The sequence below is a fragment of the Lissotriton vulgaris genome, chromosome 11, assembly GCF_964263255.1.
Source record: "Lissotriton vulgaris chromosome 11, aLisVul1.2, whole genome shotgun sequence".
In the NCBI taxonomy this organism is placed as follows: Eukaryota; Metazoa; Chordata; class Amphibia; order Caudata; family Salamandridae; genus Lissotriton; species Lissotriton vulgaris.
Window position 1 is genome coordinate 726,352,825 of NC_141699.1, and position 26,567 is coordinate 726,379,391.

Here is a 26,567-nt window from a genome sequence, read left to right on the forward strand (position 1 = left end):
AGTCGAGCTAAATTTAACAAGGTCGAGCTGTTTTTAGGTCCTACTCGCCCTTTCTGGCGAGTAGGAAAACAAACCAACTTTTGTCCTCTGTCTGTGAAAACAGAACAAATGTGACAAGATAACAAGATTTAAAGGCCTTGTTATTGCTCACAAAGTTAATGAGCAATAAAGATGCCTTTAAATCTTGTTATCTTGTCACATTTGCTCCGCTTTCAGAGACTGAGGTCAAGTAGGTTGCAGTTAGGTCGAGGACATTTTTTAAGGTACTAGTCCTGCAGGACTAGTACAATTTTTGGGATTTTTTGAGCCCTGCAACTAGAGAAGGTAACATAGGTGTCCAAGGGCTTAACCCTAGTAGTGGACCCAAAACTGATCGCCAAGTAACACCCCTTTAGCACTTGACACTTAAGGTAATAGTATTGGGTATTCCTAGACTAACTCAGGGAGATGGTGTTAGGTTACAATTTCTGGCCTCAACATGCTACAAACAGAGGTTAGTTACAGAATGTCCAGTCAGTGTTTAGTCTTTTTTTTTTTAAGAAGCACTTTACTGCGAATCACACAAAACAATACTATCCAAAACGGATTTCGGAAGCAACGGATCACTAAGGGCATTGTCATTACTCTGAAAAGAAGCCGTTTTCTTTGAGAGTGGTATGTACCACACTTGCTGGGGATAACTTTTCCAGGTGTTCTTGCACTCTGGGGTTACCTTGGGTCCAGTGAGGGAGTAGAAGCAGCTATTCTGGATTGGCTGGACCCACGCCCACTAGTCTCTATTATCAGGCGGGTCAGGACTGAAGTTCTTCCTTCCCCGACCTACTACATATTACACTGTAGTTTCACGTACTTTCGATGAAACTGCGGTCCTTTCTCCAGTCTGATCCACTAGTGTGTGGCTTAATCTGGGTTACCATGCAGGTCATGGGTGAGCGAAGGCAGTGTTGGAACTTTTCAGGCAGGTGATGCAGCAATCGCTGGGTGCTCCTTAATGGAGCCAACAGTTGAAAATCCTTCCTTTGCGCCCAGACAAAAAAAAACCTGTAGATGCCCACCCTAGACAAGTTCTTGGTTGCTCTTGCTGATGTCAACCGTGAACAATATTTCGACCCCTTTAAGGGGTAATGGCCATTTGGCATTCAGGTGCTTTTCTGTAGCCCTTAGCTGTGCAGCATTGCTGATCCCCTCTGACTTTGTAGGTATACTGTTCAGTCGCACTGATTTGACTCCTTAGGGACAGCCACATTGGAACACAGCTACCTTCGCTGGTGTTGGACCTGCCCCTTTTTGCAGGGTAATGCCCAGACTTGTTTTTTGTAATAATAAGAACTTTATTGCTTGAATAATAAAAAATCGTTGCAATTAAAACATCTTCACAATCACACAATATTTAAAGAAACTGTGCCACAGAAATGGCAAAATCTATCAAACATGGGCTAGGTCACACAATAATGAGAGATTCCTTTGTGAGAATATATTATAAAATACATAAATAATTACTATAACAGAATACCTTCAGTTATTATATTTCTACTTATTACACTGGCGGCGAGAACACTAAATTCTACAAAATATTAAACAGTGCAAAATTCTCTTAAGTTCAAGAGATATTGATATAATACATCACAAACTGACTATACCAAACATTTTTTGGCTACATTTAGAGATTTTATCAATACAATGGGATCGTCTCGCCCGACGGGGACCTAATAAGTGCCTGGCGAGCTAATCTAACCCCGATCTTCAAAAATAGGAGTTTCAAGAAGATACTCCGAATTTTAAGCTATTTAGGACACACGAATGTTGTGGCCATCCGCAAATCTGCAGCTAGTATCCGGCCACTGCTGAATCCAAGACAGTGTGCTCTCTTTTGTTAGATTAATTCCCATTCGTAAATTACATGTTCGAGGCATATGAGCTGCAGATCTTGCACTGTGCATTAGATCGCCACCTGGTGTTGGGCTCGGATGATTGCATGTTGTTGTCGTCTTGGAAAAAGTCTTTGTAGTCACGAGATAGGTGACTCCTCCCTTGGACAATAGTGTGCATGGGCACCAGCTCCATCCTTAGATTGTTTTTTCCGCCACTGTGTTCGGATGAAACTTTGCCTCTCCGGTTCGAAATCTACTTTTCAAGTACTTTGATGCGAAAAAAAAATCTTTAAACTTCAACAAACAACTTTCAGTATCGATAAACATCGACGTTGGGTCTACCTACTCCGTGAGGCCTACACTTCATGGAAAGGACGCCATTCAAAAGATGCCTGAGTGTGGATCAAAATGTCCACACAGTGACCATCACAAGGTCTGTAACCTGTGCTTATCACCAGAACACAACGAATCCAGCTGCACAGCCTATGCATCTTTTCGTTCAAAAAAGACTATTCGAGATGGGAGGGCCCGTCAACGCGATATGCAGAGATCAGCTCCTTAACCGGTGGATATCTTCGACGAAGGTCCATGCGTCACAGAAGAAGATTCCGATGATCTCCAGATCGTGTCCAAGGCAGATGAGTCCGATGACTCCATAACTTCAGGTCAACGCATGAGTACCACTGCCCCTACCTAAGCCCAAACACCAAAATCGAAGGCAAAGTTCAACACTCCGCCTGCGGGGCCCAGTCGAGAACGAAAAAACACTTTGAAAGCCCCGCCATCAAGCCCGGCTCCGAAGAAAATAATGAAGCCTTCCGGTAGCTCCATGCCGAGCAGACCGCATGTGCCAATACCACCTGCTCCCTCGGCACCGAAACAAAAAGAAGTCCCTGTTCCGAAAGACACTCCGAAACCGTCGACTTCGAGAGACAAAGCGGTTCTGAAAACAACGAAGCCTGTTTCTGATGCCCCGAAAACAGCTTCCACTCCGAAGCCGATACCCTCGATGCCGACACAGACAAAGCCTGCTTCCGATGCTTCTAAGTCCACGAAACAGGCTTCGGCTCCAAAGACAATATCTTCAGTGCCGAAATCTATGCCAAAGGACCCAATCTCAGCTCCTAAGACGAAAGACAAGCAACAAACAGGTTCGGAACCGAAAAAACCGGCGCCGAAGGCTGTGCCTCATGAAGAGGAGCTTTTCCAACCAGGTCCTTTAGAAAAAAAGGATCTACATTGATCCTGAAACAGGACATGTTTCCACTACACCACACAGGAAGAGGAAGCCAGATACAGCACCTGCACCTCCAGTGCCTGTCAAGAAGAAGGATTCTGCCACATCTCCTATGCACCCTTCTTCTCCTGTATCTCCTTCTCCTCCTCTTTGTTTAAACATTTCACCTCAAAATTCTCCTCCTCGCCACATACACCTGCTCAGGATGTTGATGATGATGAGTATAGCATGGGGGAGGGAGAGACCCAGATGACCCTTTTCCCTACCCAACAGGTTCACCAGACTGGGAGTATCCAAACCCACAGAATGTACCAGATATTCCTGACCCACATACATGTCCATCTAAACCTTCTCCCCCAGAAGACAATATTGGATTCAGACACTTAATTAATTGGGCTGCCATCTATCACAATGTCACTATGCATTCAGATGAGGCAGAGGAAGTTTTTTTATTAGACACTTTTGAACACTCCCAAAAATCTGTGCAAATACTGGCGATGATTAAAGGAGTCATTAAGCATGCACCAGAATTGTTTAAAGATCATTTACGAGCTACAATCATAAACCCAAGGATGAGGAAAAAGTACAGACCAGCTCCTGGGGACCCTGCCTACATTAAAGGACAGCTACCCTTAGACTCCTTAGTAGTTTCAAACGCTAGGAAAAGAGCAAATTCCCAAATATCAGGTGAAGCACCACCTCCTGATAAAGAATCAAAGATCATAGACGCTTCAGGGAAAAGAATAGCTGCCCTAGCTAGGAATACATGGCGCATCGCTAACACACAGGCCCTCCTCGCAAGATACGACAGGGCTCACTGTGATCAGTTAGAGAAGCTCTTACAAGTCACAAGCAAAGGACCTCATACAAGAGGGCAAGCTTATATCAAATGCCTCTATTAAATGTGCACTTGATGTAGCAGACACTGCATACAGAGCAATAAACACCAGTGTCCTCCTTAGACATCACGCGTGGCTACGCATTTCAGGATTTAAGCAAGAAGTGCAAACTACTATCTTAAATCAACCATTCAACCAATAACAATTGTTTGGTCCAGAGGTAGACACAGCACTTGAAAAAAAGAAGAAAGACACTGACACAGCAAAGTCAATGGGAGCTCTGCAGTCCACCCAAGCACGAGGCTCCTTTCGTCGCTCCTTCTACAGAGGAGGCTCCAAACAAGTTGGAGCAGACAATTCAGCTTCCTTTAAGACAAATACACAAACATCCTCCAATAGAGGATACTTTAGAGGAGGCTATAGAGGCAACAACAAGGGAAGAGGTTGAGGTAATAACAACAATCGAACCTCCTCCACCACTAAACAGTGACTTCCTTCAGCTCCCCATTAGCATTCTACTCCTGTAGGGGGGAGATTAACACAGTTCCTACCTGTCTGGAATTCCATTACAACAGAAAAGTGGGTAAGACAAATTATCCAGTATGGTTACTGCCTAGACCTTACAGCTACCCCTCCACATATACCACCCAGACCGCGTCCAATGTCCACAGAACATCTAACACTGCTCCAACAAGAGGTACTCTCATTGCTACAAAAAGACGCAATAGAGTTAGTTCCATTGCAACATAAAGGAACAGGGATTTACTCATTCTATTTCCTAATACCCTAGAAGGACGGAACACTAAGACCAATTCTATACCTAAGGCCTCTCAATGTGTATATACACTCAGATCATTTTCACATGATCACCTTACAACAAGTCCTCCCACTGCTGCAACAAGGCGATTTCCTCACCACACTAGATCTCAAAGACGCCTACTTCCACATTCCCATGCGTCCTTCTCACAGGAAGTATCTCAGACCTGTACTACAAGGACAACACTATCAGTTCAAAGTCCTTCCATTCGGGGTCACAACTGCACCATAAGTGTTTACAAAGTGCCTAGCAGTAGTAGCAGCACATCTCAGAAGACAACATATCCAGTGTTGCCATACTTAGACAATTGGCTCATAAAAGCCAAGTCAGCCAAGCAGTGTGTCCTACACACATCTCAAACAATTCAAACACTGCACAACTAGGGGTTTACAATCAACTACACCAAGTCACTTCTTCAGGCTTCTCATGCACATCAATACCTAGGGGCTACCATAAACACCAATACAGCTCTAGGTTATCCCAGTCCAGCCAGGATACAGAGCATTCAAGCCTTAGTCACAAAGTTTCAAAACCAACACTCTCTCCCAGCCAGAGTGTTCAAGCACCTAATAGGCATGATGGCATCTTGCATTTTTATTGTACCATATGCAAGACTGCAAATGCGCCCATTGCAGGAATGCCAAGCATATCATTGGAATCAGGCTCAAGGACAACTTACAGACCTGGTGTTGGTGGACAGCCGCACACATCACTCTCTGCAGTGGTGGAACACCAAAAACTTATCCAGAGGGCGGCCGTTCCACGAACCTCTTCCACAAATCGTACTGACAACAGACGCATCCCTCACAGGATGGGGAGCCCATCTGCTCCACCATACAACTCAAGGAAAATGGACTGCTCAACAAAAAGTGGTTCACATCAATCACCTGGAGCTGCTAGCAATATTCCTAGCACTGAAATCTTCCCAAGTACACATGAACAAAGCTGTCTTGATCCGCACTGACAACATGACAGTAATGTACTTCATTCAAAAACAAGGAGGCACACATTCCTTACAACTGTCCCAGCTCGCTCAGAACATTTGGAGATGGGCCATTCCACAAAACCTATATCTGCTTGCAGAACACCTTAGAGTAGTTCACAATCAGATAGCAGATCTGTTAAGTCGACAGACACAACAGATTCACGAATGGGAACTACATCTGCAAATTCTTCTACAATTCTTTCACAAGTGGGGTCATCCAGACATAGATCTGTTTTCCACACCGAAAACGCAAAATGCCCAACCTTCGCCGCCAGGTTTCCACACCGGCTTTCCAAGGGCAATGCGATATGGATGAACTGGTCAGGCAGATTTGCGTACGCAAGCTCAGACAACAGTCTCTCAAAGTCATCCTTGCAGCTCCCACATGGGCACGCCAACCGTGGTTCACCACACTGCTGGAACTCTCTCTAGTTCCTCACCAAAGCCTGTGTCTGACACCATCCATGCTAACGCAGAACTATCAGACATCCAGATCCAAGTCAACTGAATCTGGCAATTTGGCTCCTTAAGTCTTAGCGTTTGGTTACCTTAACCTGCCACCAGACTGTATGAATATTGTTAAAGAGGCCAGTGGGCCTACTAATGGAGCTTGCTATGCTGCAACATGGAAAAAAATCAAATTGATCCTCTAGATGCTTCCATCCAGACTATCATCTACTACCTTCTCCATCTACAAAGATGTAATCTAGCATATTCATCTATACGTTTACATCTTGCAGCCATTGCAGCATATCTACAAAACAGACAACATATGTCGTTATTTAGAGTACCTGCAATCAAAGCTTTTTATGGAAGGATTAAAGAGAATCATTCTTCCTAGGTTACCACCCTCTCCAGTGTGGAACCTAAACATTATCCTTACAAGGCTCATGGGGCCCCCTTTTGAACCTTTACAAAAGTGTGAACTGCAATTTCTCACATGGAAAACAGCTTTCCTTATTGCTATTACCTCTCTTAGGAGAGTTAGTGAGATTCAAGCTTTCACTATAGAAGAACCATTTTTACAATTACACCACAACAAAGTGGTTCTACATACTAATCTTAAATTCCTTCCTAAAGTAATTACTCCTTTTCATCTAAATCAATCAGAGTTGCCAGCATTTTTTCAAAACCCAGACTCTGTAGCAGAAAGAGCTCTATGCACACTAGATGTGAAAAGAGCTGTTCTCTATTACATTGATAGGACCAAATCCTTTTGTAAAACAAAGCAGCTGTTTGTAGCTTTCTCTCCACCACATAAAGGCAACCCCATCTCTAATGCAGGAATTGCAAGGTAAATTGTAAAATGTATACAAATATGCTATCACAAAGCAAAGCGTACATTAACAGTTCCTCCTAGAGGGCATTCCACACGCAAACTAGGAGCCTCCATGGCTTTCTTAGGGAACGTTCCCCTAGAAGACATCTGCAAAGCAGCAACATGGTCTACAACACACTCCTTCGCTAAACGCTATTGTGTTGATGTGCAAGCTAAGCAGCAAGCTGCAGTAGGCCAAGTTGTCCTCAAAAACTCTATTGTCCAAGGGAGGAGTCACCTATCTCGTGACTACAAAGACTTCTTGAAAGATGACAACTACATGCAATCATCCGAGCCCAACACCAGGTGGCGATCTAATGCACAGTGTAAGAATCTACAGCACTACATGCCAACAACAGATGCATACTGATAAGTAGCATTTTCCTTTTATTTTTTATTTTTGCTGAAAAATGAGTAGTCAGATATGGCTAAGTGCACGTGGACTGGTATGATTTAATCACATACCATGCATGATTTTTTCCTGATAATGCGTTTTTATCCATCTTAAGGGATTCAGTTTTGATTTTTTTTTTTTAGGTTTAGTTTATTATTGGTCATTTTCAATTTTTGAAGCGCTATTTGCAGACCAATAAGTAGACCTATTTATTTCTAGCCAGCAATTGTTCCCAAGGGAAGCAGGAGCAGAAGAAAACCTAGAATACATACATTTAAAAGAAGCTCCTTTTGACACCAAACACCGTCTTTGGAGTCCACACTCTAATCTTATTTCAGCTTGGCCTACTGACCTGGGGATCCCAAAAGTTGATTTGAAGGCATTGACTACCAGTAAATCTAGGAGCTTCTCATCTTTGCCTTTGGTAATGGGTGAGCCATATGAAAGGGTTGGCTGTAACTTGGCTTTTATGACTTTATGAATATGATCATAAGATTGACAATTCAACGATTTTTTTCAAACATTTAAAAGCTTGAATTAAAATCGAAGTTTTTGCCCTTAGGTCTTTAAAACGGTATTTAAAGGAGACTTTGTTATCGAACACCACCCCTAAATAGCTATATGTTCTAACAACTTCAATTGGCCCTGCTCTGGCCCTCTATATATTAAACTTCTGTTTTGCAGGCCCAATTTATATAGTTTAGGTTTTTTTTAACATTCAGTACAAGGCCATTTATTTGTGTATAATCATCGAAAGCATTTATGAGTCTTTGTAGGCAAATAGGGGCGTGGCTCAAAAGGATAGTGTCATCCTCATATTGGAGGTAGCTAATTTGCACCTCTCTCAACCTTGGGGCGTGTGCATTAACAGAGTCCAAATGCTGAAGAAGATCTGTTAAAAAAAATAAGTTAAAAAGGCAAGGGACAAGAACACAACCTTGCTTTATGCCATTATATGTACTGATTTTCCTTGATAAAGAGCTACCATCACCCAGCCTGACTTGAACCCAGATATCTGTTTACAAAAGGGTAATAGTCTTTAGCAGTTTCCTTGGAATACCCCAGCCAACCAATTTTTTCCATAACAAATTTCGAGGTACAGAATCAAAAGCTGCCTTTAAATCTATAAAAGCAATATATAGATTTAGTTTTTTAAGACCGCCTGCTCTGCAAGATAAGTAAGTGCCAACAGGTTGGTAGTGATAGATTGGCCCATTTGAAAAACAGTTTTGTTAAGTGGAATGATGCTTTCCCAAGTAACCATTTTTTCCAATTCTCTCAAAAGACTTGAGGCAATCCCCAGACTTATTGCATTCCTCCTGTTTTTCTCGGACTTTATTTTTACTGGTTTTAGGACTCTATTGGGTTATTCATGATTGGCATATTTGATTTACTAGTAAGTCCCTTGTAAAGTGTCCCAGGTGTGCACAGGGCATGTAAATCAAATGCTGCTAGTGGGCCGGCAGCACTGATTTTGCCAAATACATGAGTAGCCCTGCCATTATGCCTCAGGCTTGCTACTGCCATGTCTGTGTGTGCAGTTTTAAACTGCCATTTCGACCTGGCACGTGCACCCATGCACCAGGCCCAAATCTTCCCTTGTTCGAGGCATGTGGGCTGCTGAATTCATATCTGTGCATAGATCGCCGCCTAGTGTTGGGTCCGGATGATTGCACATTGTTGTCCTGGAAGAGTCTTCGAAGTATCACGAGATAGGTGGCTCCTCCCCTGGACTACAGTGCGCATGGGCATCGCCTCCATCCCCAGATTGTTTTTTTCCGCCATTGGGTTCGGATGTGTTTCGGTTCCGTCTGTCGGAATCGATAAAAGTTTAACTTTCCTAACTTGAGACCAAAAGGTCTTTAGGCTTGGCGTCGGTATCGTTTTTCGTTCGGGTTTGACTATTCTTCAGCTCCGAACTCTTGCTGCCCTTCCGCGTGCTGTCGGCGCGGACGGGCCTACTTGACGCTCCAGACATGGAACGAACTCCGTTCAAGAGGTGCCCGGTGTGCACCTCCAAGTATTCACACCTCGACGTGCACCCAGTGTGCAACAAATGTCTGTCGCCGGACCATGACGAGGCCAGGTGTATGGCCTGTTCAAAGTTCCGGTGTAAGAAGACTCTCAAGCTTCGTCGGGCCGCTAGACTCAAGGCCCAGTTATCAGCGCCCCCGCCAGACAACATCTTCGAAGAAGACGTTGGAGACGACAGTGTCTTTCAAGTTTCGGACTCTAGCCCAGCGTCGGAGGAAGAAAACTACGACGCGGGAGACGAGGAGTTTGATGAAGTCGTCGGTGAGGTAGGGGACGACGATGGGGCCATTGCCACCGTGGAGGATAGCTCAGAGGAGGAGCATCCTCAGACTGACTCAGGGGTCAACCCCCATTACACGGCCCAGGTCGAGGGATCGCCTTCGGGCCTTACCCAAGACCCTGTTAACCGTCCCATGGCCTCGCCTCCGGGCCCGGCCACGGACATTTCTGATGTGCCACTCCCGTTGAAGAAAACGAAAGTGAAGCCATCGGGGTCTACACCAACGGTTTCGAAACCGAAAGTGAAAGTCGCTCTGGTGGGACAAAAGGCTCCAGAGGCCTCGAAGTCCAAGAAATTCAAAATGGCCAACGGCAAGAGCCACGCCAAGATGGCCGACCCGAAGATCCCGGTGTCGAAGCCGAAGGCGAAGACGACCGACGCGGCCGCGTCGGCGCCGAAGGGGGTCGAGGTCGATGACCCGAAAAAGGCTCCGAAGAAGCGTCGGGACGACGCCGAAGATCTGGCTGCGCCGACTCCGGTCGTCAAGGCCAAAGATGGTGATGTGTCGGCTCCGAAGACCGTGCCTTTCGCCGACCCGACTCCGGACTCGGGAAAATCGATCGAGCCGGTCCAGCCCTCTCCGGCCTTAGCCAAAAAGGTCGTCGAGTCCCTGCAGAGGATTCGGAAGGACGCTGAGGCTCCCGAACCGAAGGATGTGGCGCCGAAGCCTACACCAAAGCCGGCAAAGGTGCAAACGCCTATCCGCTACACGCTGCCGCCGAAGCCGACGCCGAAGGCTTTCGCTCCGAAGCATGGGGCCGGGGTGCCTTTGAAGGTGGTTTCTACTCCCAAGGCGTCCTGGGTGGTGCCGAAGCATCGACTCCAGCCGCTCGCTGATGAGGAGCGTCGGGAGGTTATCATCGACGCCAACACCGGGAAGCTCTCCCTCCTCAAACGGAAGATCACCACGGAGCCGGTGTTGGAGCATTATCGTATTCCACTCAAAAACAAGAAGGACTCTGCGGGTACTTCTGCCCCTATAGAGCCTGCATCTCCACATAATTTGGAACTTTCACCAACGCATTCCAACGCTGGAGAAGGTGACGGAGATGAAGGGGACGAGTACAATTATCCAGCATACTCTGATCCAGAGGAGGTACATGAACCTTGGTCCGCCGGAGGCGACCCTGAGGACCCGCACTCCGGTCATGAACCGCAGCTCTTTTGCTGCAAAGACTTCTCCCACAGAGGACTCTGCAGCCTTCAACGCTCTGATTGAGAGGGCTGCAGCTAATCATGATGTAGACCTACATTCAGATCCTGTGGATGTCGATTTTTTGTTTGACACTTTCTCAGTGGCTGAAAAGTCGGTCAAGACACTGCCTATGCTAAAGGGAGTGCTGAAGCATGCGCCAGAGGTATTCAAGGAGCCCACTCGGGCGCGAGTCATCAATCCTCGAATTGATAAAAAATACAAGGCAGCGCCCTCGGATCCAACGTACATCAGGGGACATTTGCCACTGGATTCTTTAGTGGTATCCAACGCACGTAAGCGGGCGAACTCGCAGACAACGGGTGACGCTCCTCCCCCAGACAAAGAGTCAAAAATATTTGAAGCCTCTGGGAAAAGAATTGCTGCGCAGGCAGCTAATATTTGGCGCATTTCGAACACACAGGCCCTACTTGCACGCTACGATAGGGCGCATTGACACCCTAGAAACACTTCTGCAGCACTTGCCTGATCAGTACAAGGAGGCAGGTGAAATGTTGATTCAGGAGGGGAAGTTGATTACCAACGCTTCCATTAAATGTGCGCTGGACGTGGCTGATACCGCCTCCAGGGCAATCAACACTAGCGTATTGCTGAGGAGACATGCATGGCTTAGGATATCAGGATTCAAACCAGATATACAGACAACAATCCTGAACCAAACGGTTAATCCTGACCACCTGTTTGGCCCCGAGGTGGATGCGACACTTGAAAAGATGAAAAAAGACACGGACACTGCCAAGTCTATGGGGGCCCTCCAGTCTCAGCAGTTTCGGGGTGGTTCCTTTCGACGCTCCAATAACAGAGGCACCTCAAGGGGTCAGGCATCGCAATCCACACAGTATTACAAAAGCAACACCCAGACCTCATATACCAACAAGGGTAGAGGGGGCTACAGAGGCAACAACGTCAAGGGCAGGGGACGTGAAAACAACAGCTCCAGGTCCTCTACCGCCAACAAACAGTGACGCCTTGTCACTGCCCCCCGACCACACAACACCGGTCGGGGGGAGACTCCAGCAGTTCCTGCCCGCGTGGAAATCCATCACCACGGACAGGTGGGTCAAGTCTCTTATCCAGTACGGTTACTGTCTGGAACTTACTTCCACTCCACCAAACATACCTCCAAAAAGCCGTCCTATGTCCGGCGAGCACTTGCACTTGTTGCAGCAGGAGGTTCAAGTCATGCTGCAAAAAGGGGCAATAGAGCTCGTCCCACTGCAAGAAAGGGGGACAGGGGTTTACTCTCTGTACTTTCTAATCCCCATAAAGGACGGATCCCTACGGCCCATCCTGGACCTCAGGCCCCTCAACTGGTACATTCTATCGGAGCACTTCCATATGCTCACGTTGCAGCAGGTCCTTCCCCTGCTTCAACAGGGGGACTTCCTGGCTACGCTAGATCTGAAGGATGCATATTTTCATATCCCCCTGCATCCTTCCCACAGGAAGTACCTCAGATTCACAATTCAAGGCGAGCACTGCCAGTTCAGGGTCCTGCCTTTCGGGGTCACCACAGCGCCAAGAGTCTTTACAAAGTGCCTGGCGACTGTGGCGGCGCATCTGCGACGCCAGAACGTCCACGTCTATCCCTATCTCGACGACTGGCTCATTCAGGCAAAGACAGAACAGCAGTGCGCGGACCATGTGTCCCGCACAATTCGCCTCCTGCACGATCTGGGATTCTCGCTGAACTATCCGAAATCCCATCTCCAACCCGCCCATATACGGCAGTACCTGGGCGCGACAGTAGACACTCTGGCAGCCACTGCGCAGCCAAATTCAGTGAGAATCGCCAGTATCCAAACGCTGATCCAACGATTCAGACCTCAGCACTCGCTTCCAGCGAAAGTGTTCATGCAGTTGATAGGCATGATGGCCTCCTGCATCTCCATCGTCCCGCACGCGAGACTACATGTGCGTCCGCTTCAGGAGTGCCTGGCACGTCAGTGGACTCAGGCTCATGGGCAACTGACAGACCTAGTGTTGGTGAGCGGTCGGGCGTACAACTCTCTGCATTGGTGGAATCCACAAAACCTTTGCAAGGGCCGACCGTTCCAGGAGCCTGTGCCACAGATTATCCTGACAACGGACGCTTCTCTCCAGGGTTGGGGAGCGCACGTACTCCACTACACAGTACAGGGACTATGGACACTACAGCAAAGGAAGATGCACATCAACGTTTTGGAACTGATGGCAATCTTCATGGCCTTGAAGGCATTCAAAGTACATCTGTGCAACAAGGTCGTGTTGATCCGGACGTACAACATGACGGCCATGTACTACATTCAGAAGCAGGGGGGCACCCACTCTCCGCAGCTGTCTCATCTGGCTCAGAGCATGTGGAAGTGAGCCATTCAGAGGAACATCTTCCTCATGGCAGAGCATCTCCCGGGCAAGGACAATCAGATGGCGGACCTGCTCAGCAGGCACAGCCACCAAATGCACGAGTGGGAGATACATCCATCAGTACTCCAACCGTACTTCCAAAGGTGGGGTCATCCAGAGATAGACCTGTTCGCCACAAAGGAGAACGCAAAATGCCGAAGCTTCGCCGCTAGGTTCCCACACCCGCAATCGCAGGGCAATGCGATGTGGATGAACTGGTCAGGCAGATTTGCGTACGCTTTTCCCCCAGCACCTCTGATACCGCTGGTGGCACGCAAACTCAGGCAGCACTCGATGACTCTCATCCTGGTTGCTCCAACGTGGGCTCGCCAACCATGGTACACCACGTTTCTGGAACTCTCCGTGGTGCCGCATCAGAGGCTTCATCTCACTCCCAGCCTTCTGACGCAGAGCCATGGCGACATTCAGCACCCAGATCCGCAACAGCTCAACCTGGCGATCTGGCTCCTGAAGTCCTAGAGTTTGGCTACCTCAATCTTCCACCCGATTGCATGGACATCATTCGGGAGGCAAGGAAGCCCACTACTAGAGCTTGTTATGGAGCTAAATGGAAGAGGTTTGTCATTTACTGTGTAAACCACGATATTGACCCGCTAGATGCTTCCATTCAAAACATCATTTGTTACCTGTTCCACCTGTATCAATGCAATTTGGCGTACTCTTCCATCCGCATTCACCTGTCTGCTATGGCAGCATACCTCCAGAATAGGCAACACCTGTCACTTTTTAAGGTTCCTGCTATCAAGGCTTTTCTGGAAGGACTCAAGAGAGTCATTCCACCAAGGGCCCCACCAGCCCCAGAATGGAACCTCAATGTGGTTCTTACAAGACTGATGGGTCCTCCCTTTGAGCCACTGCACTCTTGTGAGCTTCAGTTTCTGACTTGGAAGGTTGCTTTCTTAGTAGCAATTACATCGCTACGGAGGGTTAGCGAGTTGCAGGCGCTCACCATCCAAGAACCTTTCTTCCAAGTACATGCTAACAGGGTTGTACTCCGCACTAACCCTAAATTCTTACCCAAGGTTGTATCTCAATTCCATATGAACCAGACAATTGAGTTGCCAGTGTTTTTCCAAAACCCAGAGTCGCTGGCGGAGCGGATGCTCCACACCCTTGACGTTAAAAGAGCCTTGATGTACTACGTTGACAGGACAAAAGATTTTCGCAAAACCAAGCAGCTTTTCGTTGCTTTTGCCTCACACCACAAGGGAAACGCTATCTCCAAAGCTGGGATCGCTAGGTGGATCGTGAAATGCATTCAGATCTGTTACGCTAAGGCTAAACGCACTCTCACTATCCCACCAAGAGCCCACTCCACCAGAAAGTTGGGGGCCTCTATGGCTTTCCTAGGTAACATTCCCTTAGAAGATATTTGTAGAGCAGCCACATTGTCTACCACACATACTTTTACTAAACATTACTGTGTAGATGTGCACTCGAAACAGCAGGCAGCTGTTGGTCAGGCTGTTCTTAAAACACTTTTTCAGACTGCTGCAGCTGGCACGGGCGGCCGCCGCTAATGGAGGGACTGCTATGTATTCTATGCACAGATATGAATTCAGCAGCCCACATGCCTCGAACTGCAAATGCTACTTACCAGTATGCATCTGTTCTTGGCATGTAGGGCTGCTGACATTCATATCGCCCACCCTCCTCCCCGGCGCCTGTAGCAGCTGCAGTATTCATATATATATATGCTCATAGCATGGTCATCACTCACATACTTCACTCCATCTCTGCCAATGGCTAAAAACAATCTGGGGATGGAGGCGATGCCCATGCGCACTGTAGTCCAGGGGAGGAGCCACCTATCTCGTGATACTTCGAAGACTCTTCCAGGACAACAATGTGCAATCATCCGGACGCAACACTAGGCGGCGATCTATGCACAGATATGAATGTCAGCAGCCCTACATGCCAAGAACAGATGCATACTGGTAAGTAGCATTTGCATTACTATATGTCAGTCACTCTTAATTTCGGACCAAGGTAACCTCCTGGGCAGGGTGCAGTGTATTTAAAAGGCAGGACATGTGCTGTGTGTTTTACATGTCCTAATAGTAAAATCCTGCTGATTTCGTATTTTAAAGACCGGACTATCTCTCCCATATGATAAAATGGGTGTTGCCTCGAAATATCATTTAAGTGTAATTTCTCATTGGGAACTGATAGATTTGCAGTTTGAGGCCTCTAAATTTACATTTTAAAAATACATAATTTTGTGTGGTTGGTTTTTAAATTGCGTGTTTGAAAATGGCACTTCTAGAAAGTGAGCATTTCCTTACTCAACCATTCTGTGCCTTTGCCTGTCTGTGGAATCCACATCTGGGTTGGAACCAGCTGGGCTCTGGTGCATTCACTCTAGACAGTCACACTGAGGGGACTGAGGTGTGCCTTGCTTAACCTGCCTAGCCATCACCAGGCTGATGAGACTTCCTGAGCTAGAGTGGTGGGAGGAGTTTTCATTGACACCTGAATAGAGCTGTGCCTTTCCTCACACAAAACTGTCTCCAATCCCCCGTAGTGTGTCTGGGGCCAGGGCAGGGAGAGGCAGGTTTTGGGGCACTACGAAGACTTTTTTTTGAAGTTTGTCTCCTTCAAAGGCAGAAACTGGTATAAGTACAGGAGTTGTGACACCATACCTTTAGAGCACTTATAGATTGAGGACATTCTACCAAGAAGAAGAGCTGTGTCACTGTCAGTAAGGACCACTTTGCTGTTTACTTTGCTGTGTTGGCCTGCTGCTTCTGTCTTGGGCAGTGAAAGGACTGGACTTTGCTCTCTGTATCCTGCCTTCCAAGGTTCTACAAGGGCTTGAGTTGAGCAGACCTCCTGTTGCAGAAGCCCCATGGACATCATAGACTTTCTCCACAGCTTGTGACCAGCACTTGAGCTCTTCTGCTGTGAGTCCTGCATTGCTAAGTGGTGCCAAAACCAGTCCTGGGCCCTTAGAACTGAGTGGCTATTCTGTAATCCCAAGAAAAGCCATCTCAGCTCCATCTTCTATGCCGCTGCTTGCACCGAAGCCGTGGTCACTACTTGTGAAGAGCACGACACATCGACCATGACGACATCGCAACCTCTGGTTTGCCGACGACAGCGCTATTGACTCTGTCTTCGTCAATCGACACTGCTGCCTGCAACGTGGCTGAGGGCACGCTTGTGAAGAGCATAACGCATCTCCCCATCTCAAATCGCAGCCCCAGGTCTGCCGACGACTGCGCCTAGCATCGTCACCGCTTCTCTGCCTGCACCAAAGCCTTGGTCACCACAAGGGAATAGCACGATGCATCGACCACAACGACATCGCAGCCCCGGCCCCGCTGACGATAGTGCTCTTGACCTCGATATCGTGGAGTTCGATCTCCCGCTCGTGTGATTTCAAGGCCTCAACGACTTCTGCCCGTCTTTCGGAACTGACGCCCACCGGCAACGCCTCATCTTCGGAGTTCATCACCATGTCCCAGAGGCCTCTTCACTTCCAGTGGTTCAGTCTGTCCAACACCGTATCACTGAACGATTGGATTTGTGTTGTTCATGACGCCGCAATAGCCCCATTTGGCGCTATCGACTTTAAGGAACTGTATCTTATAGTTTATTCTTGCAAAATTCATATCTTTACTTGTGCATGTTCGCTTTTTATAATTTTGGTCTTGTTTTGCTCAGGTAAATATTGGCTATTTTTCTAAACTGATGTGGAGTCCTTTTGTATTGTTTTCACTGTGTGTATGTGTACACATACTTTACATATTGCCTCTGAGATAAGCCTGACTGCTCATGCCAAGCTACTAAGGATATAAACAGGGGTTATCTTTGCTTTGTAACTTACTTACCCTGACTAGAGTGAGGGTCCCTACTTGTACAGGGTGCTTACCGACTGCCAACTAGAGATCCCATTTCTAACATCTGGCTTGTTCCGCCCCTGCTCCTTCTCGTATTCACTTGCTTGGAGCAGCATCCTCCTCATTCAAACACCCTGCTAATGTCCTTCCTAAACAGTTGGATATCTCTCTTTTTAAGTAGAGTCCAGACAACTCCTCCTTACCGTTCAAAGCAGAGTTTCCCATGTTACTGTCTCAAACCTAACATGTGGAGTTGGCGATGGACACCACAGCCCTGTAGCACAAAGAGTTTCTTGAACTCACTGGTGTGGCAACCCTAGTTACTGTAAGTATCTCGGCATAGTGACTGGAAGTCTCTGACCACTTTTATTATCAAATTACATACTAAATTTGTGTATTTCAGCATTTCATTTCTGTGACTTCTTCTGGGCAGTGTGCACTTATCCTATTTCCACTCAGACGGATCCATTAATGCTCATTTTCCAGAGTGTGAGTAGTAAGGTGGGTTGCGCTAGGAGTCTCCTGACAGAAGAATCTCAAAAGAACGGAACAAAAGATATATTCAGTGTGTCCCACTTAAAATGTCTGCAAAAGTCCTCCAATTCACATTGGCTGTATGAGCTCTTCCCCGGACCCTCTATCGTAGTTACTTCCTGGATTTTGGCCATATAAACTGGAAGCCAGTGTGACCATATGTACATGCACCACACACATTCCACTCACTTCTTTCACCCACACAGATATCTTCACTTATATGACATCCACATGGATAAGCGAAGTACCATGTTGTAAGGAACTGACAGACCATTAAAAAAATATTGTGGAGGTTGGTAGTCTACTCTCCCTAGTAGGCAAAAAGTTAAAATTCGGGCTTGCAATTGTAATCACTTTGCTACCACCACTGTCATTCCTATACATTACAGGGAGCTAAAAGTCTCACTCTGTGTTAATGGGAGTTTCACATGGTGTGCCCTTCTAACTACTGAGCGATGCTCTGGTTTTAATTCCATATCACAGAATGGTGCCACATAAACATTCCTGGTCATCATTTGTACTGAGGAGGTGGTGGTCAAAATGCTGCAAGTAGTAATGGAGGATTTGAGGCCAGTTATTGTGGTGGTCATCTATTTGGACAGTTTCAATTCAAAAGCGATTTCATTTCAATATTATAATTGGGATAATGAGCTGATGCCTTTCAGTCTTGAAATTGAGCACCAGTTTGGTGCGAATAACTTGCCCGCTGTTCCACTAATGAAATCATGGAATGCATGTGGTTTGTATTTAGCAACTTAATCTTCATATAATTTATAAAATTGTATAAGAGATAGAAACCAGCATTGTGTGTGTTCAGCACCACAATTTACTTTCTGACAATTTGGTGACTTATAGCAAGGACTAACCATTGACTCTAATTCATGAGAAACTATGCTGAAATACAGGGTTTGAGAAGGTAAAAATGTGACCTAGAGCAGTTGGACTCCTTGGAAATGTGAAACGTCCTCAGAGTGTGAAAGAGGGGTAAGAGTAACATAGATTTGTGACTGTGGGACAGAAGGAGTCAGTGCAGGGAGGGGAGTGGCGATAGGATGATATACTCTCCATTGCTTCAATTAAGAAGTGCAGATTCCCAATTGAGTGGGCGTGGTGATAAGGGCAGGGTTTGTAGTGGGGCTATGGAGCAGGACTTGGGTGAGGCTTAAAGCAGGGCAATAATAGAGGCATTAAATAGGATACAATTTTCAAGGAGTGAATTAGGGGGCCTGCGGATGTTTGAAAGTGGTGGGTTTTAATCGTTGGAGTTTTTGGTCATACAGAGTCAATGGCTCAGTAAGGACACATGTAGGGTAGTGAGTGGACACTGTTTACATTATTCACAGAGTGAGATGCTCAGTCAGGCACAAATAGGTTATCAGTGGGCTATCGTCAGAGGCGGATTATAAGCTAGTGAATGGCCTTCCTCAGGTAACATCGAGTGTTAGTGGCTGGCTTGGAAGCGAGACATGCAGAGTTGTACGTGAGCTCTGGTCTCGCGTCATGCTGACGTGTGGCTCCTGGTAATGAGTCTAGTGGTAGAAAGGGCTGTGGACTTGGGAATGCACTGTCGAAGGATTAGGAGTAACTCTTCTGCTTCTCCTTCTAATCCTCTCAGAATTCCTTGGCTTCCTACATCTCACTCCTCATTATTTTAAAGACCGGGACTCCTGGTATTTTTACATTAGTCCAGAAGGGAGTTGCTATCTGTTGGGATGGAAAAGTCCTCTGAATGGTAAGAGACTCCTACCCCATCCCTGAACGTCCAACTATACTGTTGTCTGGATACCGAATACTGATTATTTTGTCATAGGCAAACAGTGATCATGCATGTGCGCTATGACATGGGCCTGTCTCCCAGATTGTGGTCTTGTTGGACAGAGAGGGACGTCCAAATCACTACCCTTCTAATAGTGGAAGGCTACTACCTTCACCAAGAGTTAAGCAGCATGAGTACAGTAGTGGCTTCATACCATGTAGTGATCAGCAGAAGTGAACTGGTCCTTTTTAGGTCTCGCCTGTCGATGCGCATGCGCATCGAGCAAGCGAGACTATGGGGGCTCATCTACTCTTTATCCAACTTGCAAGGAATCGTGGCGATTCCTTGCAGTGCACGAGAAATTTAAGCTCAATGCGCATGCGCATTGAGCTTAAATGCGCGTGCACATGCCCCCAGCCGCCTGCCTTGCCTACTCTCTCTCACAGCCTCCCCCAGCTCCGCCCCCTCACTACTTGATTGCACGGCCGCTAGGCCGTGCCTCCCCTACTCTCCTCCCCCCTCCTCCTCTCCTCCCCTGCCTGCCTGCCGCTAGGCCGTGCCTCCCCTACTCTTCTCCCCCCTCCTCCTCCTACTCTCCTCCCCTGCCTGCCTGCCGTGTCGCACCTCTCCCCTCTCCGCCCCCTCCCCTGCCCGCCGTGTTACGGTGAAAGGCTTGTTTGTTTATTTTACCCGCCGTGTCTCTGCTGCTTGCCCCTGTCCTGTCTCTCCTCCTCTCCCTCTCTATACCCTCCCCCTCCCCCCCACCACTCCCATCAAGTCCCTCTGGCCCTTCCCTCCTCCCCGGACCCCTCCTCCCCTGCCCCCTCCACCCTTTCTTGTTACCACTTGTAAAGAGAAAGCGGACTGAGCTCCCCTATTTAGTCCTGTGGGCCCATTCACAGTATGGCGTGCAGGCACAGGCTGCACTTTGGGGTCGACCAGATCCACCCAATCTGTTTAATCCTGGCGGCAAGCGGTTGGTGTGTCGCAGGGGTCTCCACAGGTCTCACCAGGTAGGGTTTACCACTGACCGCAGTTCCAGGACGCGTTCAACTTGCAATTGCATCATAGCACGAGCACCGCAGTGTGCTGTTTTCCCTGCATCCCATACTTTGGCCTCAGTGATGACAGTGTATCCCCGTACGCGACTGTTGTGCACGACAGGCCCAGTGCCATAGCCCTACGTGGGCTGGATCCAGCAGCAGCCTCCGTCACAGCTGGTTGGCGGACTCGAGCCGACACGTGTCTCTGCTGCTTGCCCCTGTCCTGTCTCTCCTCCTCTCCCTCTCTATACCCTCCCCCTCCCCCCCACCACTCCCATCAAGTCCCTCTGGCCCTTCCCTCCTCCCCGGACCCCTCCTCCCCTGCCCCCTCCACCCTTTCTTGTTACCACTTGTAAAGAGAAAGCGGACTGAGCCAATATCTCAGACCAGACGGGGCAGGCCAGTTCCGGGTCTGAAGCTGCATGAACAGCATTCGAGGTGATGCGCAAACTGCACTGGGACGGCCCTGGGGTTCAGGGCCAGACCCCCCGCCCACGCCTTGGTTAATAAATAGCTCCCCTCTACCCTCCCCGGATCGTCTAAAGGACAAACAGTAGAATAACCTTTTTTTTTACTGAAAGTAGTCACACAAGCACAGTACACAAAGCTCTCGGCCTGTAGTTCAAGCCCCACCCCACGCAGCACCTGCAGGGGGCTGCCTGATAGAATCAGACTGCCCACACCCCTCCATAGGCGGTATTCCGGTGCTATTGTGCCCACTCTGGTAATCATGACGCCCCCTGCTGCGTGCATTTACAATGTGATGCGTTCCTTCCGCTGGAGGGCAGATTCGACCACACACTGTTCACAATCACAAGCAGGCTCTGTTCTGCAAGGTGCCGGGGGACCTTCCTGCAGCCCACGCGTTTCTAAAATGTCAGTTCCGTAGGTGTTTCCGACAGCCCTCCCCGCGGCTCACAGCACGTAACTTTCCTTAAGGGATGTTGTTTATCTCGTGTTTTGTTTTCTTTTTATAGGGATATGTTTTTATGCATTTATGACAAGGTCTCGTGGCGGTGTCACCTCGCATCCCAAAATACCTACCCCCTCACCCTCAACCCCTCACCCTCACTCACCCTCACCCTCACTCACCCTCAACCCCTCACCCACCCTCAACCCCTCACCCTCAATCCCTCACCCTCACTCACCCTCACTCACCCTCAACCCCTCACCCTCACTCACCCTCACCCACACTCACCCTCACCCACACTCACCCTCACCCTCACTCACCCTCAACCCCTCACTCACCCTCACTCACCCTCAACCCCTCACCTACCCTCACCCTCACTCACCCTCAACCCCTCATCCTCACCCTCACTCACCCTCACCCTCACTCACCCTCAACACCTCACCCTCACTCACCCTCAACACCTCACCCTCACTCACCCTCAACCCCTCACCCTCACTCACCCTCAACCCCTCACCCTCAACCCCTCACTCACCCTCACTCTCACTCATCCTCACTCACCCTCAACCCCTCACCCTCACTCACCCTCACTCACCCTCAACCCCTCACCCTCACTCACCCTCACCCTCACCTTCACTCACCCTCAACCCCTCACCCTCACTCACCCTCAACGCCTCACCCTCAATCACCCTCAACCCCTCACCCTCACCCACCTTCACTCACCCTCACCCTCACTCACCCTCACTCACCCTCACTCACACTCACCCACCCTCACCCACCCTCAACCCCTCATCCTCACTCACCCTCAACCCCTCACCCTCACTCACCCTCAACCCCTCACCCTCACTCACCCCCACTCACCCTCAACCCCTCACCCTCACTCACCCTCACCCTCACTCACCCTCAACCCCTCACCCACCCTCAACCCCTCACCCTCAACCCCTCACCCTCAACCCCTCACCCTCAATCCCTCACCCTCACTCACCCACACTCACCCACACTCACCCACACTCACCCACACTCACCCACACTCACCCTCACTCACCTTCACCCTCACTCACCTTCAACCCCTCACCCTCACTCACCCCCACTCACCCTCAACCCCTCAACCCCTCACCCTCCCTCACCCTCATTCACCCTCAACCCCTCACCCTCACTCACCCTCAACCCCTCACCCTCACTCACCCTCAACCCCTCACCCTCAATCCCTCACCCACCCTCACCCACACTCACCCACACTCACCCACACTCACCCCCACTCACACTCACCCCCACTCACCCTCACTCACACTCACACTCACCCACCCTCACCCACCCTCACTCACCCTCACTCACCCTCACTCACCCTCACTCACCCTCACTCACCCTCACTCACCCTCACTCACCCTCACCCTCACTCACCCTCACTCACCCTCAACCTCATGCTAAAGATTTACAAAAAAACCCATTAACAATTCTAAAAGCACTAACTCTAATGCTGCGAGACCTATTGCATTTCTAATGCTTGTTACTCTGTGTTGCTGGAGTGAGGCCTATCGGCTTACTCACCTTTTTATAAAGTTACGCTGCTGTGTGCTTAACTCCACATTGGCCCACATCAGGTAGACGAAGAGTGCTGTGTAACGCAGAAGTAGTGGCTCTGCGCTGGATGTATGCATGCGTGGGAGCGGTACAACACAGGGATAGAGCAGTACTATGCAGTGCATGTGCGGTTAAGGCACTTGATTATAGAGAGATGTAGAGCTGTGCTGTGCGTGCACAATAAAAGCATGGGCTGGGTATAGTATGCTTGTGGGAACTACTACAATACATGAAAGATAAAGTATTGTACAATGTTTTGTGTGTGTGTGCGGCAGTGTGTGTTTGTACACCGCACACGCTGGTGCAAAACAGAAAAGCTACAGTCTGAGCAGTGCCTGTAGACTAAATGTGTGTGCAGCATGTATGTGCGTCTGTTATGGCATGATGCAAGGAGGTAACCGTACTAGAGAGTATGTGTGCTGTGCAAGTACACTGAAATGTAAGTGCCAGCAAAGGTACATTCCATGAAGAACACTAGGTTTCATTTTGGAAAGGCCACTCCTGCCGGGTGAAAACATGAGTAGAGGAATCTCCACAGACAGATTTGTGTAATTGCTGCATTCCTGTGAGCTGGGTGGGACACACACTGTAGGAAGGGAGAATGAGATTTCACTGTTGCACTTTAAAAGGTTGCGCTTTGATTCAATAATAGATCACAAGGAAGGGACCTGGACACATTTCAGGAAGGAGAGGGGGCTGATAAAAGGTAGAGCTGGGTACCAAGGATTAACCTTTTGGTGCACATATCACTGTAACTGACATCCAGGTGTAAACACTCGTCACACCCATGAATTATGTTGTGGGTCTTTCAACTTTGGAATCTTTTTCTGCTGCTTTCAAGAGGAAAAATATACACTTCAAAGGAAGCAGAACCCCAACCTAAAACTTCAAAGACTTGGACCCTAAATCACATTTGGTGTCTGGAAAAGGACTTAATGAAGGCGAGTTTGAGACCCCAAACATTGTCATCGGCCAAGCAGCTAGACAGTTGTGTGAGAAGGTGAAGCTCTGCAAGACTTCTGCCTGTGACCAGGACTGGGGCCCAAGGCCTGCAAGTTTTCCTGCGGGTGAAGTGACATCACACAGTCCACCTTCCCTGGAGCCTGGAGCACCAGTGCCTGCCTGTTTGCCTAGACCCATATGCCTTGTGAAGAAGAGGAGAGCGTTGGAGGGATCGAGGTCCAGTGTGGAGCCCTACCATGAGGACACCCTGTACGAGGTGTGAGATTTTGGCTGTGCACCAACCATGTTGTTACAAGAGTGCAGATACTTTTCGGCGACCCCCTGTATTCCAGGAGAGGGCTGCCATGGACTGACCCGTGCATAAAGCACTGTGTGGGAGCACCAAGCCCATTCTGCCATGTTGCAGTTACCCCATATGCCAGAGGGGGCCTCCTTTGAAGTATTTGTGTGACTAGCATTCCAGGACACGTGAGCTCTTTAGTGGTGACCCTGTGTGTCAAGAGAGCCCGCTGTGATGTGGGCGATTGCGCCGGAGGAGGCTAAATAGTGTCCCGAGGTACCGCTACAACCCTGTATGCCAGTAGAGGCTGCCGGCACTTGATTGCAAAAAATTAGGGCAGTCGACCCGGGACTAAAGTAAAGCCTTAACCAGCGGGTCAAGCCTGCACAGCGAGATCTGCCCTGACTGATCCCAGCGGACTGCGGAGGACACCGAAGAAGATTTCGGACCATCACTGGGCTCTGTCCAGGAGCTAGAGGATCAAACACCTCCCCCCTCCATTCCACAGACTACCGGCCCCTCCCTCCCACCCCTTGGCAGAGGGAAGATTAACTTACATTATATTTGAGAGCTTGGAGCTGCTCAGATCAATCACTGGGGAAGGCTGGCAGCGCCGCTTAGGTGAGTGAATCTGCCAGGTGCTGTTGCATGTACCACGAGCAGCCAAACCTCCCTGAGCAGGATCAGAACTTGTGAGTGACCACGGTCCGAGCACCTGCTGCAACACTGAATGCTTCCTTGTAGCATGAGCGGGATCATCCCCAATTGGCATATTTAATTTACTTACAAATCCCTAATAAGGTGCCCTACATGTGCCCAGGGTCTGTAAATTAAATGCTACTAGTGAGCCTGCAGCACTTATTGTTCCACCCACTTAAGTAGGCCTCTAACCATGGCCCAGGCTTTCCATTGGAGAGCATGTGTGTGCAGTTTACCCTGCAATTTCGACCTGGCCAAAAAAACCTTCTGTCACCCCTAAGGGAGGCCCTGGACAACTCAAAGGGCAGGGTGTAATATTTTTAATAGGCAGGACACTTATATTTTATTTATCCTGGTAGTGAAAAACACTCAATTTTGTTTTTGACTGCTGCAAGGCTATCTCTCCCATAGGATAGCATTGGGATTACCTTATTACAATTAATAAGTGTCAAATTGGGAAGAGATGAAGCCTTCAGTTCACGTCTGGTGTCTCTGGAATCACAATGTTTAACAAGTTAGGAAAAAAAGACGTATTTTCCTTATAAACAAGTATTTGACTGAGCATTGATTTAGTGACAGAACCATGTGAAATATGAGTTACGATTCGTGTTCACTCACCTGTAGCTACCCCCTCCCCATGGGAGCCTTTGACTTCTCATCCACAGCTACCACTGAGAGTCAAGTGCAGAAGGGGTACTTGGCCCAGTTGCTCAGGATCCATAGTAGATCAGGCTCTGGGACATCATGAGTAAAATGCTGCATCCACCACAGTTGGTCCCAGTAGCCCCTGTGTGCCCCAAGGCTCTCTGAAAGTTTTTCTGACACTATCAATAGCTGGATCCTCCATATGAAGGCCATACGCTACCAGCAGAACCTGATGTGTGTGTGTGTTCCTTGGAATGGTGTGCTTTTATATTTGAGACAGGGCTGCACATCTGAGCCTTTGTCATCATTTTATCAGTGGTGGAAACTAAACACAACTCTCTCGCACATTCATACTCATCTCCTCCCCCAGTGGCACTCAGACACAGGCAGATGCACTCACGCATGTACACAGTATTCAGCACAAGAACACACTTGCTTTCTGTAACCTAACATCAAGTATGAGAATAGGCTGCTTGTCAATTGACATCAAAGGAAGCACACCCTATATCAGTGTTACCAAAGTATGACCGGAGGGCTCCATGCAGCCATCCTGACCTTCAAATGCGGCCCCCTGCTGAAAGACCGCACTGGGCTGCTGAGAGCACTTAACAGTCAAGCGTTTATTTACACACCTAACTGAAATAAGACAGAAGCACATTAGGCGTCCTACACCACTTAACCTTAAGAGCACAGTCATTTCTAAGACACTTTTCAACAAATCTTAAAAAATTAAATACTTTCAAATTTTTAAAAAGTGTATTTCATTAACATGTGTTTCATCTTAATACATCAGATTATATCAGTGCTTTTAGATGTATTTTTTAAAAATGACAGTTTTCAAAATGAACCTAGAAACAGTCATCCCTCCTACCAACCTGGCAACAAGCCAATACTGAACTAAGAGGTAAGTCAGTTATCATGAG

The 26,567-nt window shown here is 48.2% G+C and overlaps 1 protein-coding gene across 2 annotated transcripts in view; it reads left to right on the forward strand.

The window, feature by feature from the left end:
- Window positions 1-26,567, forward strand: part of LIMS2 (LIM zinc finger domain containing 2) — a 354,252-nt gene that overhangs the window by 50,405 nt on the left and 277,280 nt on the right. The window lies entirely within an intron of this gene.